General features: G+C 39.9%; 1 protein-coding gene across 10 annotated transcripts in view; it reads left to right on the forward strand.

Moving 5' to 3' along the window:
* MID1 (midline 1) overlaps positions 1 to 15,090 on the forward strand; it is a 318,999-nt gene that overhangs the window by 123,073 nt on the left and 180,836 nt on the right. The window contains exon 1 of one of the 10 annotated variants that reach the window (XM_065580670.1): positions 5,676 to 5,950. The exons of 6 other annotated variants lie outside the window; for them this stretch is intronic. The gene's annotated coding sequence lies outside the window, so the exon portion shown is untranslated. Of the gene's footprint in view, positions 1 to 5,675; positions 5,951 to 10,895; positions 10,919 to 15,090 lie in introns of those variants that run through there. 3 more of the 10 variants (XM_008167182.4, XM_065580677.1, XM_065580669.1) reach the window with 3 other exon arrangements.

The following is a 15,090-nucleotide window of genomic DNA, read 5'->3' on the forward strand; positions in this document are numbered from 1 at the left end:
CATCAGTAATTTTTTATCTTCTCATTTTGGAAATATTTTGGAAAATTTTTGCACATTTAACTATATATGGGTCAGTTTGTTTTAATTAACATAGTTTCATTGATTTCAGTAGAACAATGTTGATTAAACCAGTGAAGGATTTGACCCATATGATTTTTTTCTATATTTATAAGTGGTTGCTGGAAAAATTAAATGAAATATAAGAATGGAATTGTGCACAGTTTTGGGAGGGTGATTCCCTCCCTCTGTATTTTCAGGTCAACTTTAATATTTATACTTTTAAAACTCTATGCATTTTTCTTATCAATGCCATGTTCTTGGGATATTTTTGGCTCCCTACAAGCTTTTAGTTCAAGTATTTTATTATGTTTCTTTTGGAGGTTATTTATATATTCTGTTTTTGTTGTTGCCACTTGAGAATTAAAGAGAGTATTTTGTATTCTGGACATCCCAATCTTCCTTCGGATGTTGGTTTAAAAATCACTGAGAAAGGGGCATATAAAAGCTACTTGTGGAGAATTGCAACCACGTTAGTTTGGGTGTGAAAATTAGCTCAGTCTGCCTGAAATGTGAAGGATTAGATGATTACTCATTTGTGAAAAATAATGGGTCTTTATTACCCTAAATTATTTATATCTAAAATCAAAGGCAATCTGTTTGTGATAGACTTCACATCTTGAGATGATGATGATGATGATTGTTTATAGCATCTGGCTTAACGGTCTTTTTTCAAGCTTGGCTTTTTTTTTTTTTTTAAACATGTGTTGGGCCAAATTCATACTTGGTGTCAGCATAGCTGGTGCAACTCTATTACTCCATTCTGATGTAGGACCAGATCCTGTGGTCAGGCCTGGCTGTATCTTGGGGCTGGCTAGGTTACTTTAATGTATATTCACTTCCCTTGGCCCAAAGGGGCCATTATGACAGTTGGAGATCAGATGGGTGTAAAGAGGCCTTGGTTCCATCTGCATTGCCCTGGTCCCACACCCTATGTCACTAGCAGGTAGCAGCTCTGTGCCAACTGAGAATTGTTCTATGCCAGAACAATTGTTCAGTGTCTGAGGAAGCCAGCTATAGAGCAGCTTTGCACCTGCTCAACCAGTTCAAATCCACCTGGAGTATTGGAAAATTGGACCCGAGTTTGGATCAAATCGTATGCATTGGGAAACATAATAAGCTGTCATAGACCAGATACTTTATGTGAAGTATTAGGCATGCCCCCAAAAGCTAAAAATATGGTCACATACAAACGCCTGGCCATAGCGTGGCTGAATCAGATTTTTTTCATGTGACATTTGGCAAACAAATTAGTTTGTTTATATAAGGTAACAATGTGCTCCCTTCCTTTCAAAGTATATAACTTTCAATCTGTCCACACAGAAATAGCCTCTGTCAGATCACAGTAATCAAAGCTGATTCGTCTATTGTCACAGAAAAGTAACTGCCTCAACAAGCCGACTCTTACTGCTGTACAGTAGCTCTCAACCTGCCAAGGCCCAAATGTATGACCTTGGCCTGTACATTGGGCACCAAAAAGAGTCACAACAGAATAGTTAAGGAAGGAAACTGAGAAGATGTGAGATTAATTTATAGACTGTACGTTGTTTCCAGAGCTTAACGTCATAGCTGACGTCAATAATTATGGATTAGCTAGTGACTCAATATGTAAGACAGTGTTTCCACTATAAGTGCAAACTATTTCTCATGCAGGAAGTCTTTGCTCTGATAATTTGTTTTGGAAAGTATGAGGTTAATTAGGGCAGAGTTAACTGGATAAGCCATTTTGAGCACTGAGACTTAGAACAATTTTTATGAACTGAAAAACCAACACTGTTTCAACCTATTTCCCCTCCCCTCAGAACTTTACAAGTCTTGTTATAAAAACTTCAAACTTGTCCAATACACTAATTCTCATTGGCCTACTCCCCAGTCCTATTGAAATCAGTTGGAGTTTGCCAAAAATGGGATTTGTCCCAATGAAAAATAATACATAGCCTGTTTTTACCAAGATGCAGTGCATATATGTTTCATTATTAGGGACTGATGTTTCTGGTCCCACGTATATAATAACTTTGGGGACAGGTCTATTGAATATTGTCAATGCTAGTCCACCTGATTATAGACTAAAAAGTGACTCTCCAGCCCTTACTGATGGTGAAGACAGCTTTAAAAATGTAAACCCATGAGTAGGTTAGTACACTTGTAATCGTTTTTCTTTCAAAGAGATGTTCACAATCTTCTTCGGAAAAATGTCAGGCTCCCAGCCGAGCTTGCATATTCAGAGAGACACCTCTTCCCCTGTGCTGCTTAGTGAGAAGGTATGAGAAAGCACTTCTACCATGCCGGAGGAACCAAGCTATCGAACCTAATCCTCCTCCTTGCAGCAGCCTCATGTCATCTGCAGAGGCAATAGGGGCTGGATTTTAAATGTTTCTTCCTCCAGCAGTGGAATCTTCTTTCTCTTCCCTGAAGCCGGTAAAATTACTGTCTGTCCCCTCTATTCCAGAGATGGAAGCAAAATAGTCGTTCAGGAGGGGCAGGGAATGACATTGCCCTTTCACCGATCCACATGGTAATGACACTTCCTCAACCTCTCAGTCATATTGTTTTATCCTTAGGGTTAGGGGCCTAGCGGCAAAGTAAATTGAAATCTGGTCCCAAACCCTGATCTTTTCAACATTGTCCAGAGTTTCAGGGTGTCTAGAGCCAAGATTTTATGTCAGGTCCATCTCTCTTTATCTTCTGTCTTGTGGGAGACTTGGAATAGGAATCTTTCCAGCCCCCTTATGTGAGTGCAGAATGTCAGAACAACCAAGCTTTCAAAATCCACCCTCCCAGGTGATTGCACTGTGTATTGACAGTTACGGACTAATCACAAACCACACTCCTTGAATGTGAAAAGTGAATTGAACAGGTGATAAAATGCTGACCAGGTGAGATATTTAGATTACCTGAGTAAAAATGTTTCCCCACAACATGCATCCTTATCTCTTTGGAATGATTCCTTAGTAACACCATACAGGTATTGGTTTTCAGCAAATAGGGCCATGTCAATTTTTGATGCCATAAGCCGCTGACTAGTCATGAAGATAAAACCTATATCTTGTGAGAAAATATATGGATTGCCAGTCACTGTGTGTGGCATTTTAACAAATGCAAATTTCTAGAAACCTTCTTCACCTTTCCTCATTCTTTCAACATAGGAGTTTCTACTGCATCTGTTGTTATGTGAGAGCCCCACTGAAATGCTGGAGGCGGCTCTTAGGACTCCCTTGTTAAAACTCTGACTCCAAATTGAAGAGAGTGTAGGGTGATTCCCCAGGCTTTGGAAAATTTTGCCTCTCTCTGGCTACTGCTAAATCACCTTTGCCACAGCAGACTTATCTCTGGGGCTCAAATTACTTCAGAAGAGCATTTTTTTTCTTTTAGAATGCATCATATTAAATCAAAGTCCATGTTTTTAAAAGTATTTAGGTGTTGCGGTGTTCAGCCTTGCAATGCTTACCTGATTTAGGAGATAACTTTTGAAAATGAGACAATCTAGGCATCTAGGAGCCTAAATCCCATTGACTGTCAATGGGAGTTTTGGCTCCTCCGTGACTAAATCCCTTTGGAAAATTATACTTATGCTCCATAATCAGTTAGACATTGCAATGCTGAGTGCAGCAATGCCTAAATACCTTTGCAAGTCTGGGCCCAAGTATCAGGTATCTTCCAAAAATGTTCCCAGGGAGGATTCTCCTAGGTTTATCTACAGTAAAAGGTCTTCACATACCATATATATATATATACACACATTTCAAATTACATTATCTGAACCCTAAGCTAGGGATGTAGATATTTTTCAGGAACAATCTATAAACATTTATTTCAAAGTGCACTTAATGCACCACTCTACCCTGCAGCCACTTAGAGCTGCTCCAGCAATGGAAAGAGTCCCTAAAGCCTCTGTAGCTGGCCCCAGGATCACCAAGTCAACCCCTCTGGCCCAGTGTAGATATCATGGTTGGGGTTTTCCTCATGCCTTTATTCACAACAGCTATGTTGGCCCGTTAGGGCTGAAAGTGAGAGCAGCCTGAACTCTTTAACTGAAGTGTGAGGACCATACCAGTGTACAGCCAGGCCAGGGTCAAGAGAGTGGAAAGGTATCTTAAAGCCACCTTTCCCCTCCTCCTTCCACCCTGAGCTGTGCAGTGTGTTCTTTGACTGCAGCAGAGCATCTGGTCCAGTATGGTATTACTTCCTTTCTCAGCTGTGTGTATATGAGAAAAAGCATTTAAATAGCAAAACAAAGGAATAGATTCCCCAGTCCTTCACTCCCATTTCTACAACATACACAGCCTTGGTACTCGGAGCTTATCACAGGCCAAAAGAAAACACATTTTAAGAATCCCTTTATTGAACTATTGGCAACACATCACTGTGACACCTTATTCTGCAGCTCAGTGCAAAAGATTCCTGGAGCTGAAAGGAATTTTCTGAGTAGTGACTACTTCTTGCCTTGATAGAAACAGCCATTGCTGTAGCAAATCCATGACCATGGGGCTTTTCTTCAGACATCAGATTTGCCTGATTGTCCCTTGAGATCAAAAGACAGATTTCCATTTAGAGTGGAACAGAGGAACTAGCAAGCTTCTAAACTGATCTTAAGTTTGAGGCTGGGAAAGAGGGGGTGGAGGAAGAGGCGAGGGGGGGGAGGTTAGAGACTTGAGGAGGTGGTGTGAGTGTATAATTCTGTAGATCTGCCCCTTTTCTTGGCTTAAAAATGGTGCAAGTCAAACAGCAGCCACATGTTACACACAGCTCCATTTTAAAAGAAAGCCACTAAGGGACATATGCGTGCTGTGCAACTAAAAACAGGTCCTATTGGACAAAGCAACAAAGCTCCACCAGTTGTATTTTATAATCTGGATATTTTCTTGAAATTCAAAGTAGGGTACAATACTACCTTAGGTTTGGAACCTGTATGCAAGAATGATTCCCTCCACCCCCCCGCCCCAGGGAAGGCAGGAATCACCCTTCCTAAAGAGAAAAATTAAAGTAAAATGTTATGGAGAGGATTATACATTTACTAGTGAGACAAATGAGGATTTATCACAGAACATTTTGTAATTTCTATAGCTTTGTTTGCACATGTTCATATGTTTCTGTTCCTCAGGGCACATATCTATTTGGTATATATGTAAATTAGATATAGCATGTTTTTCCCTCTTTACTTCTTATGTTTTATATATTGTAATTTGGTAGGACTTCAAAAACAAATGTTTCTTAAATTGCTAGTGACATATGTGGTTCTAAATAGAATGGGTGTTACTACACCTTACAGTTTTTTGGTTAAGTATTTGGGCATCTCTCCAATATTTGGGCAGTTTTTACTGGCTATTTACATTTCAAGTGTGTGTGTGTGTGTGTGTGTGTGTGTGTTTTTTTAATCTCAGGAGCCTGTTAAACTTTGAGCAGACCCAGAGCAGTAAGATAAGAATGGAAATAATCTCTTATACCACAAATTGACTTCCCTCTTTGTAGCCTTAGACACTGTTTCCAGCTGCTTTCAGTCTTTTAAATCCTTGAAAGCTTTCCTAATCCTCATGTAGGCAGTCTCTCTGTGTTATACCTCCCTCCCCTTTCCGCTGATTGGTGAGGCTATTTCATGGCCTAATTCAGCCAACTACTACATATCTGAGCCGTGATTTGAAATAAGAGCAAGGCAGACAGTTGCCTTCCTACGCCTGACTTTTAATAGGCTAGAGGAAAGGTTGCAAAACTTGACATTGTCTTAGGAAGAGTCCCCACAGCAAAAAATGAAGGAAAATGAGAGAGAGAGAAACTTAGCAGCTTGTTTATAGGGAAACTTCTGATGGATTTTTGTTTTTACTTTGAAATTACACTGTAAATTTGAATTCAGATTGTTTCCTGCTGGATGGATAATGGAATTCTAAACATGAGGCAGGTAAGGAACATACTGTAAAGCATTTAGAGATCTATAAAGGAGGGAGCAAAGGGGGGAAAAGTTGGATTGGTCTGTAAATATTTGCTTTGTTGGACTAGATAGCATTTGCAGAAACCTTTAGATTTTTAGCCTGAAGATCCTTTATAAATAAATACAAATTAACCAGTCTGATCTTTCAGTTTGATCTTATTGCTAGTAAGTGATGTCATGCAATTCATTGTTTGATTCAATTTTGTAAATGGCATGAAAGCTGTTTGTAGGATATGTAATTCAATTCCAATTTGCCCTGGGTTAAATATGTTGTGTAGACTTTCTCACAACCTTGTTTGTGACATGTAGAATAAGAATGTGTTGTTTAAACTGTAGAGGTGTGTGGGAATGATTTATTAAACATGCACAGCAACTCACACACAAATTGCCAATACTTAAATTTTTCAGTTGCTTTAAAATATAATAGTCTCAAGCCGTTTTCAAAAGTAGTACTGTAACATTGCATAAAAGAGCCTAGAAAACCAATGATTTTTCAAATACGCTTACTTTTTTAAAAGCTTGCTATTCACATGAATGGACAAAAGCAGCTGTTTGCTTATTCTCAAAGTTGAAGGTCACAATGGGATAACAATTTGATACTACACTGTTTGTAGTTTTGCAATTAAAATATGCAGTTAGAACACAGAGTACAGAGCAGTGGCAGATGTAAATCTCAGCCTTAAAGCAGAGCTCGGCTCTGAATTAAAGACCCTGGCAAATCAACATCTTAAAATCAATACTTTGTTTTACGAATAGCCACTGTATGAAAGTCAGGCTGTGAGAAAAATGTTCTTGTTTCTTTGTGAGAGTCATAGTCTATTCAGGCAGCTTTCTGAAATCAGTAGGACTTGGGGCATGGCGGGGGAGGAGGTAGAGGGGAAAGGAGGGTAGAAGCAGGAGTAGAGTTTGCACCTGCAGTGGAAATGGAGCATTTGTTTTTTTTCAACCACTTTTTGAAAACAAGATGGAAGCACTCATGTATTTTAGACCATTTTGCCATATGTGGAGGAAAAGCAGTTTTTGCGAGTGGGCAAAAACCTGCTTTTTACCTTTTTAAAGATTGTTGGGGGGAGGAGGGGAATTCTTGTCACAGTGGAGTGCAAATGGAAACTAAAGTTTACATAATGCATTGCTTGGGTTCAATTAGTCCTTTATCTATGTGATCAGCAGAATGCATTGTCGCCACAAAAAAGAACCTTAGTAAAGGGAGGTGTCAAAGAGGATCAGAAGAAAGTTGGGATACGTCAGAGCATAAGAATACAAAACAAACATTGCTACAAACAGATGGGATGCATCTATTTGAAGCAGATGGTTGTAAAGTGTGTATTTGTGTGTGTGAATAAATAAGAAGAGGAAACCAGGAGAGGAGAAGAGGAAAAAGGGGAGTGGGAGTTAGTGAGAAAATAAAAAGCACTAAAGTTCTTCAGGGACTCCCCAATAAAAAGAAAAGAGGAGGGACAGATTTAGCATTAGAATATTTTTGACTCATTGTATAATACCCACCTCCATCCAACAGAAGTCCTCCTCTTTCTACTTCCTCTGTGGCAGCAGTATCTCCTGGGAAGTTGCATCCATGAAATTGAGAATATGGGCCTGATTATCCCCTCACAGTAGCTTTACATTGCTACAGCCCCATTAATTTTAATGGAGTTATTCCTGGTTTTTCCCCTCTGTATATGAGAGAAGAACCAGATCCAGTAGGGCAGACCTTTGCCTAGTATAAATTGTCATAGCTTCATAATGGAGCTTCACAGCAGGTGAAGATCTGCCCCTGTGGGTTTAGACACACATTTTTGTGTAAGCTTTCCCAACTTGGTTGACCGTACTTATACCACATGCACAATTCTGAAGTTGCCACTGGATTTCAGTGGTGTTTGTGTGTGAAATATTTCAGTTTGGCAGAGAAAAATCTGTTTTCTCTAGTTTACTACTAGTTCTTGCTGAACAAAAGCCAGTGACCTAATAGTCTAGAGTTGAAGGGACTAATCATGCATATGTTGACAGAGATCAAACAGCCTCTTTGCATCTTTAAAATGGTGATTGGAGATCTTGATAAGCCTCCAAATGTGATGACCAAAGGACAGTACAAAATAAGAAAGCAAAATATTCAGGAACTGAAGTGCCATGAAATTGGAGGCATGAGATGGTTAGGAATCACTTCTGATTTTATTTGAAAATTTCTGAAGAGAATGAGTACTCAGGAAAAAATGTGCCTTTTCTATCTGCCAGCCAATTTGTTGTCATAATCATAGTCTAGTTTGGATTTGCAGGGTTAACTATCAAACAAATCTGTGTGTCATCGCATTGAAATGAAATATACTTTGCTGATGAAGGATCTGGCCCACAGGCAGCATACAGATGCTGAACAATAGTGCATAGGTTCAAAATAGTGCAATGCAGCTAACTACCCTAGCTGAAGAGCAGAAATTACTCATAGAAATGTAATATGCTGCCTGTTGGGCTGATAGGATTCAACCTGTTTTACAGTCGTGCCAGGCCAACAGTCCCTAGCGGGACATCATTGGTTGGTTGTACGGAATGCTGTGCTGAGATTCATAAATGACACAGGTAAAAAGAAGTAGCCTTTTATTAGGAGGTAATTTAAAACCTCAGCAAGGGCTGTGAGTGTCTCTGTTCTGTCTGATATAAATAATAACTCGACTGAAACCTCTATCATGAAATTGTGAAGTTTCCATACAACAGCTGTGTACATCACATCTTTGAAAGCACCTTGGTAATTCTGAAGCTGGGAAATTTTAGGCTTCTAGTCAAAAATATGTCCCTAGGAAGTGGAACTGTGTAGTTTCTTAAGAGGGTTTCTAACATGCCAGCCAAATATATACTGTACCAGGAAACAAAACTTCAGCTTCACTATGGATACTGAAATTTCCATCCACTAAAACTCTGACCAGCTCACTACTTGGGAAAAGAGATCAAAAGAGTAAGAACTCTCAAAGATCAGAAGTTTAGATAAGAACACAGATGTGTCAGCGGTCCAAGATTTATTGAGGCCACTGTGGCTGGGTGCAGTTTGCTTGTCTGTATTCTTGGTATTTACTTTAAAACTGGAGAGGGCAGTGTGGTATCTGTTTTAGGTTCCCCAAATGGATTTAATAGAAACTAGGTAATCAATTAATTTTTAATATTCAAACCCATTTTCAAACTATTTTTGCCCACAACAAATAATATCCTCAAACATACTAACACCATAATGCAGCACATAGGAATTCTGTGAAGGCAGATTTAGGGCTTTATTTTCCACTCAAGTCAATGGCACTATTCCCATTGACTTTGGTCAGGGCAGGACTGGGCCCACAGTCCTATAAAAGGGTCCTGTAAGACATGCAATTTGCTAATGGATCATTATGAACCTAATTAAAAGTGAAGATAAAATCTGTAAGGCACAGAGGCCATTTCAGTTTTTATTTATCATAGCTGTAGTCATATAGCTTTTATAGTATATGATTCATAGAGTGCATACATGCTGAATAGAATTTTAGTCGATAACACATGTAAAACATAAAATCATCCCTCTTCCGTACAGATGTTTAGCTTTTTAGCATGTGGTTTCTATTTCCTACTTTCTTTAGTGCACCTTTTTAATTCTTAATTTATTCCTTGCTAAGAAATCTATATCCTTGTCCTGAAATATTGTAATCATAAGACTTGCTTTAGGAAGTGCTGCTTAGAGTTCCATGCCGTCTCTTTTTTTTTTCCCCCCCCAGGGGCTGTCTTTTCTCAGAGATAAATTCTTATTCTAGACTTCTGTTTTTGTGTGCCATATATAATAAAGAAAACAAGTATATGGAATCTGTGGGCTGAGAGTGTATCAGTTAATTAGTGGCTGGACGTTACCCGGTAGGAAGTCTGGCAAGGTTTGTGTGTGTGTGTGTGTGTGTGTGTGTGTGTGTTGTCTGCTTTCTTTGATCACTTGTGTGGTAAATAGACATGCAGAGTAACTATGGCAACATGTGCTGTAGGTTTGTGGGAACAGAGGGGACTCAATCACTGGACAAAGGATAGTTTGTTAGAATAGTTGGTTATGATTAGAAAAAGGTGGCACCGAACAAGACTTTTAAAAATGTAAGTTTTAAAAAACTCAAATTTATGTTATCAATTGGAAAATAACATTCTTCTATAGCTATGAAAGATCATGCCATGTTTGAGGGTGGTGGTGGAGAGGGGAAACAGAAATAAATCTGAGTATAAAATGGTGCTATTTGATTATTGTTCAGTATATGCCTTTCATAAAACTGAATTTGTTTGAACCAAATGCACATATTAGTGTTTTTAAAAATAAAACCTTACATATTTAAACCTTGTCGGTGGTTTGTGTATTAAGGCTGGAAGCCTGGCCTTATGCAGTGTCTAATAAAATCTTTGTACAACTTAGGTACAGTATCTTTTGATCACATTTCAGTTACCTACCTGTAGAGGTCAGACTTGAAGTTCACAAAAACTTTACATGATAGAATTTAAACCAGAGTTAAGAGTAAACATTTCAGAGCAGACATAGCTACTTCCTTATTAACTTTATACTGAATTACTTAATGATATCATTAGTTTATAAATAGCATATTATTAAATAATATATATACAATGGATGTGCATAACCACCTTGGAATAAATAAAATCTGAGCCTTCTCCCCCATCTTGAACAGAACCAAACCTAAACCTTTTATTAGGTTCTAAATTATTTAGATGTGTATCTCTCTCACTAATCTCTAACAGGCTTCTACCTTTGATGAAATACATCTCAGGTTCTCAGAATGTCTGGCATTCTTTGCTGGGCTGGCTGCTGGATCTAACAAATTCCAGGGCTTCTGTGGGATCAAAGGTGGGGCAATGCATTCTGGACCCCTACTAACCTGGGGAAGCCTTTGAGCTCAGTAAAAATAGTGCCAGACCTTAGAGTCCATCAACAGAATAGCACCAAAGGTAAGAGGTCTGCTGAAGGGTAAGTCAGGGATACTCTTTGCAACTGAGGAATTAGTAAATGCTCGGGGGACTTGTTGGAGCTCAGCAGAGGAGAAAGATGGAGTCAGGGAGAAGAATCAGATGGGGTAGGAGGAAATAGGGGCGGGGAGGCAGAGATGAATGTAAGGGGACTTTTGTCCCCTTACTAAAACTGTGTGTGTGTGTGTGTGTGTGTGTGTGTGTGTGTGGTGGTGGGGGTTTCGGTTGGCTAGTTCCCAGTACTAAAAGTAAGGGGAAGGGTCAATGGGAAATCAGGACCCTGAGACTCACAATCCCTAGGGGCAATGGGGAGACACCAATACTCTAGGTCAGCCTGATTGGCAGGGCATTGGCAGGCTAATGAGGGAGTCAGGAGGACAGGGTGGTCCCATCCTCCATGTGAGCTGGAACTGCCTAGGTCACAGATTGAGGGGGGAGGGATAGTTCAGTGGTTTGAGCATTGGCCTGCTAAACCCAGGGTTAAGAGTTCAATCCCTGAGGGGGCCATTTAGGGAGCTGGGGCAAAAACCTGTCTGGGGATTGGTCCTGCTTTGAGCAGGGGGTTGGAATAGATGATTTCCTGAGGTCCCTTCCAACCCTGATATTCTATGACTGGGGCCGAGCTGGGGAGCAGGGCCGTGCCAGCCAGAGAAGCAGCCCAGGGAGCAAGTCAGTGCTGGGAGCAGAGGCACAGAAGCAGCCCACAGAGCAGACCTGTGCTGGGAGCAGAGCTGCAGCAACAAGAGCCAGAGGGGCCAGAAAAAGCAGCCCAGGGGGCTGGAACAAGAGCAGCAGCCGAGCTGGGGCTGGAGCAGTTAGGAGCTGGGTGCAGGGAGCAGCTGGGGAGAGCAAGGGGGACCCTGGGCAGTGGGCCCAGCACAGGGAGATGCCCCCAGCCAAGAGGTCTTATAGGCCACACTTGGGGGCGGGGGATCATAACGCCAATGGGTGGCTGACACTGGGGAGAAGAGTCCTGCCACTGAGAGCATGTGGCCACCGCCAGAACAAATGCCCAGCGTGCAGCACAGCCAGGGCCTGAGAAGGAGGCCTGGGACTTGTGAGAAACAGACTGTGGACTTCTCTTACATTCCAGAGACTGCTGTTTGTGATGTCCCCATGCCACAGAGCAGGGTTGTGTGATTTCCTTTAACCTTTTGCATTTTTTCCTTATTTTTTAAAATTGATTGCTGTTTAATAAATTGTACTTGCTTTGAACTGTATGTAATGATCAGTGGGTCAGGGAAGCGTCTAGTGCAGAGAGAGCACGCTGGAGTGGGGACACCCTAGCTCCTGCCCTAAGTGACCATGGCAAAATTGGTGGTCCAGGCCCCCAGGAATTCTGGGCCCAGCCTTGTTGGGGTTCTGAGGACTCTGCCACACAGGAGAGTGGAAGGGAGCCCTCAAGGTCAGGCAGGCCTCTAGGTAAAGGAAGGGGGAGCGAGGACTTGGATCCTTTTGCTAGCCCACTTCATCGGGGTAGTGTATAAGCCAAGAAAGTTCCCCACAATAGCAGGCCTGGTCCCCCTCTTACACTAGTAAGAGAGAAAGAAAAGGGATACACACAAGTGTGGATAAAGGTTTGAATAAGCTTCAGAACTTTCAGGGCTTATTTGAACTGAACTTCCAAACCTTTTAAGGTTTCCCATACACTAGTCCACCGTTAGCACAAATGTGCAGAAAAACTGTGCAGCAATTTAGTGCTTATACTGTTTTCTGCAGGTTGTAAAGAGTTATTGTACATCACTTGAGATCTCAAGCCTGTAATATGAAATCTACCCTGTATGGAACTTAAAAGGCACCAAAACGGTTTGATGAAGTTCAGTTTGATCTGATGTTTATAATAAAAATAGCTCTTAATATTTCAAAGTGATACTTCCCTGTTTCCTGCAGCTTCGTAGACATTTATTATACCATCTTATGGTGATATGGGTGGAAAGATGTGCAATTCAAAAAAGCTGGAATATAACACTTTAAGGTGTTTTTATTTGGCCCTGCAATATGATTAGATTTTTCTTGTAACATGTCTAGGTCTAAACACACTTTGAAAAATACTAAAAAGATTAAGAGAAAGTTAAGGTTCTACTCCTGGGACAGTGACTGAGAAGATGCAGTGGGTTTGGTATCAATTTTTATTGTAACAAAATGGACTGTAGTGACAATATTTTGCCACAATAATACATTTTTATTACTGCTGAAAGGAGTTGGTACTTGACAGTCCATCACACCTTGACTATTGACCCTTTAACTCCCCAACTCAGAGTCAAAATTCTCTGTGTGTGTTTTGATCCTGGTCCACGGAAGTCAAAGGTAAAACTGTCATTTACTTCAGTAGCACAGGGTCTGATCCTGTCCCATTTTATTAGTGAGATTCAGTGATGCATTTAATTAATTGTACAGTTGGTGTGTGTGTGTGGAAATGATTCTGACACATGCAAAATCTGACGAGTGCCCTTTGAACATTGTATTTGGGGTCACTTCTCTTTGGGTTTTTGGTACTAAAACTTACATGTGTTGTTCCAGTTCCATACCAAGTCTTCCTCAAACCCACACCCTCTGCCTCTTGGTATGGGCTGACATGGTGAGCAGAGTACAATATAACCATGCAATGAAAAAATTACAATAGAGAAGTTAGTTATATCCTTAACAGAAAATATTCTGACATTGACATTTACGTTGTCAGCTGCAATGTTATATTACAATACATTTTAGTCTTTTGTAAGGGGAACAGAATCCCAGCTTTAACGGTACATTAATGACAGTTTTGCTTAGGGGAATCAGTATAAATCTTGTAATTAGATTAGGAAAAGAGGTGAAAAGCACTGACTTTTACTGTCCTCATTAAGTTGAGTAGAAGTGCCATATAATATGGCCTGCTCCTGAATACACTTAAGCACCTGTGTAACTTTACTCACATGAGTTTTCTGTAGAGCTGTCTATTAATTGCAGTTAACTCATGCGATTAACTCAAAATTAATTGCAATTAATCACATTGTTAAACAGTACCAATTGAAAGGTATTAAATCTTTTTGGATTTTTTTCTACATTTTCAAATATATTTCTATTACAACACAATACAAAGTATACAGTGCTCACTTTTATAATGCAAATATTTGTAATAAAATGGTAAAAGGTTTTTCAGTTCACCTTGTACAAGTACTGTAGTGCATTCTCTTTATCATGAAAATGCAACTTACAAATGTAGATTTTTGTTGTTGTTGTTACATAACTGCACTCAAAAACAATATACAGCTTTAGAGCCTACAAGTCCACTCAGGCCTACTTCTTGTTCAGCCAGTCACTAAGACAAACAAGTTTGTTTACATTTATAGGAAATACTGCTGCCTGCTTCTTGTTTACAATGTCACCTGAAAGTAAGAACAGGCATTCACATGGCATGTTTGTAGCTGGCGTTGCAAGGTATTTACGTGCCAGATATGCTAAATATTATACATCGTTCTGCTCTGCTTTGGATCGTTATCAAGCAGAACGCATCATCATGGACGCATGTCCTTTGGAAGCCCGGTGGTTGAAGCACGAAGGGACATATGAATCTTTAGTGCATCTGGCACGTAAATATCTTGCGACGCTGGCTACAACAGTGCCATGAGAACACCTGTTCTCACTTTCAGGTGGTGACATTGTAAACAAGAAGCGGGCAGCATTCTCTCCTGCAAATGTAAACAAACTTGTTTGAGCAATTGGCTGAACAAGAAGTAGGTCTGAGTGGATTTGTAGGCTCTAAAGTTTTACATTGTTTTGTTTTTGAATGCAGCTATTTTGTACATAATTCTACATTTGTAAGTTCAACTTTCATGATAAAGAGTTTGCACTGTTGTACTTGTATTAGGTGAATTGAAAAATACTCTCGTTTTACAGTGCAAATATTTGTAATAAATATAAAGTGAGCACTGTACACTTTGTATTCTGTGTTGTAATTGAAATATATTTGAAAATGTAGAAAACAAAAAAATAAATGGTATCTATTACATTTTTGGATAACAGCGCAATTAATTGTGCAATTAATCACAATTTTTTTTAATTGCTTGGCAGCCCTAGTTTTGATTAGTTTCTTTCAGACTACTCATGTGAATAAAGCTATGGATGTGCTTAAAACATTTGCTAGATTGAGCCATAATACTATGAAGCTAGTAAAG

The sequence above is a fragment of the Chrysemys picta genome, chromosome 1 (genome assembly GCF_011386835.1).
Source record: "Chrysemys picta bellii isolate R12L10 chromosome 1, ASM1138683v2, whole genome shotgun sequence".
In the NCBI taxonomy this organism is placed as follows: Eukaryota; Metazoa; Chordata; order Testudines; family Emydidae; genus Chrysemys; species Chrysemys picta.